We start from the raw sequence: 2,776 nt of genomic DNA on the forward strand, positions 1-2,776 counted from the left end.
GAATTCACTTGTTTAAGCATGTCCTTAGCCCCCTCCTGCCGATGAATTTTTTGAAAGAAGTTCAAATCTCTTGGAACGAGTCGAGCGAGCTACGAGCCACGCGTGGCATGCCCAATTGATGATGTAAAATGTTGCGAATTGATTCGTGAGACACGCTAAGGTCACGAGCTAGCACCCTCAAACTTAAATGATGGTTTTCCAGCACCATATCTTTGACTTTGTTGACGTTTTCATCCGTTGAAGATGTTGATGCTGGTCGGGGCAAATCTTCCACGACATCTCGGCCCTCTGCAAAAGCCTCATACCACTTGTAGACCACTGTGAGACTTGGAATTACCACAAATCCTTTTTACGCTGGATGTATGGAGGATGAGATGGAATCATATCTCCTTAGCTGCCCTGTTCTGGGGCCGACCAGGCATCTTGGCTCTTACTTCTTTGCTACGCCGGCTGTTATAGCTGGCGTTGACATTAAAAATCTGATGAATTTCATCAGCAGCACAAAGCGGTTGACACAAACGCAGCACAGTCATCGTTCGTAATCCACACACTCTAAATCCACCCTCCTAACCATCCCAGCACCACCTTTTCTCACCCTCTACCTGCATCCCATCGGTATTTCTATTTCACCTCACCTCCTTCATAATGGTATCACAAAGGACGAAACCGTTTTTCTACATCCAAGAGTGCTCATTCATTGGGGAACCATACCAACCTAACCTAACCTAAGTTTTTGGTCTTTCCGTTTACTAGTGAGGGGTTTTCTTCTACTTTTTGATTAATTATGGTGGGATTTAGTCTCCGCAAAGCAGCATCATCACATTCAAGTATGCAAAATGTTCGTGTCAACAATCTCTCGTATCGCCCCCGTCTCCAAGACTGCCCTCCTCAACGGTTCAAAGCAATACTTGCGAAGATTGAGCAGCGCTGTTCTTTTCCTTCTACTTAATTGGCGCGATAACCGCTTACGCGATTTTGGCCGAGTTTAACAAAGCACGCCAGTTATCTCTTTCTCGTGCTAATCGTCACAAGTTGAACACACCAGGTGAAGCGAAGACCTTCTCCACCTGATCTTTCCAACGCAGAGGAGGCCACCCTCTTCCTCTGCTACCATCAGCTGGTACCGCATCGAATACTTTCAGAGCCGAAGCAATTGTATCCGTTTGGACGACATGACCCAGCCAGCGTAGCCACTGGATCTTTATTCGCTGCGCTATGTCTATGTCGTTCTAAAGCTCATACAGCTCATCGTTCAATCTCCTGCGATATTCGCCGTTTCCAACGTGCAAAGGACAAAAAATCTTGCGCAGAATCTTTCTCTCAAAGACTGCAAGCGTCGCTTCATCGGACGTTGTCATCGTCCACGCTTCTGCGCCATACGCGCTGTTATTAGCCAGAGTTAATCCTTGGCTATTCAGAACACAACTCCTGTTGCATTACTGCCACAAATCAGGAAATTCCAGACCTCTCCAGTCACTCGTGACATTGATTCAGCTGCCAGATGCATTGGTGTTGATGCTGCAATAGGTAGAGTTGCCGATTCCGGTGCTGGCATCGGAACAGTATTCGACTCCCTCATCATTGGTTATGTCAAAAATCCATCGTTGAAACAACAGTTCTTCTCAACCGCTATCTTAGGTTTCGCCTTCTCTGAAGCTGTGGGTCTGTTTTGTCTTATTGGGACCATCTTGTTGCTCTTGGCTTTCTAAAGGGTTTGACATATGAAAAAAGGAAAATTATTGACCATCTCGACCTGAGACTTTTCTTCCCCCATTAAAAGTTGGACTCTCACTCTTTTGTTGTAACAAAGTTCAATTTTTTTTAGGCATTTCAATAATCATAATAATAAAATATTCATATCCGCTTGATAATTTGGCACTAAAGATTATTCACACATTGACCACCAAATTTAAAATGTCAAAATATGTAAGGAGTGGTTAAACTTCAAGGGCTGATGTTGAATGCGAACTATACCTAAACGTCAAGCTTTTTCTGCATTTAATTTCACATTTTTCAATTTTAGACTAACTCAATTTGAATCATAGAAAGATACACAATCGAGCAACGCATTAACGTTATTCAGGCTTATTATGAAAACGGGCGTTCAAAAAAAAAAAATTCATATCAAAGAAAATCATCTTCAGTGATGAGGCACATTTTCACCTCAGTGGATTCGTCAATAAGCAGAATTGCCACATTTGCGCGAATGATAATCCAAGAGTGATTGCCGAAAAACCAATGCCGCCACAAAGAGTGACTGTTTGGTGCGGTTTATGGGCCGGCGGCATTATTGGGTCATATTTTTTCCAAAATGAGGCCGGTCAAGCAGTTACTGTGAATAGTGTTCGCTATCGTGAGATGATAAGGAACTTTTTATGGCCCGAATTGGAAGATATGGATGTTGACGATATGTGGTTTCACGAGGACGGTGCTACTTGTCACACAACTAACGAAGCAATGGCTCTTTTGCGAGAAAAATTGGATGGCTGAATAATCTCCCGTCGCGGCGATGTCAATTGGCCGCCAAGATCATGTGATTTGACACCGTTGGACTTCTTTCTTTGGGGTTATTTGGAAGAAAAGATGTACGCCGATAAGCCAGCAACAATTCAAGAGCTAAAGTATGAGATAATTCGGCACATTAACGGCATAGAACCTCAAGTATCCCTCAGCGACATCGAAAATTTGGACCATCGGATGGAGGTGTGCCGCCGAGGCGGCGGTGGCCATTTGGCCGATATTTTGTTCCATACGTAATTGAGTCATACCAATATTA

The 2,776-nt window shown here is 43.7% G+C and overlaps 1 pseudogene; it reads left to right on the forward strand.

Annotated features, from left to right (window-relative positions):
* Positions 1–836: 836 nt before the first annotated feature.
* On the forward strand, positions 837–1,709 carry LOC129239145 (ATP synthase lipid-binding protein, mitochondrial-like; annotated as a pseudogene).
* The last annotated feature ends 1,067 nt before the right edge of the window (positions 1,710–2,776 follow it).

The sequence above is a fragment of the Anastrepha obliqua genome, chromosome 1, assembly GCF_027943255.1.
Source record: "Anastrepha obliqua isolate idAnaObli1 chromosome 1, idAnaObli1_1.0, whole genome shotgun sequence".
In the NCBI taxonomy this organism is placed as follows: domain Eukaryota; kingdom Metazoa; phylum Arthropoda; class Insecta; order Diptera; family Tephritidae; genus Anastrepha; species Anastrepha obliqua.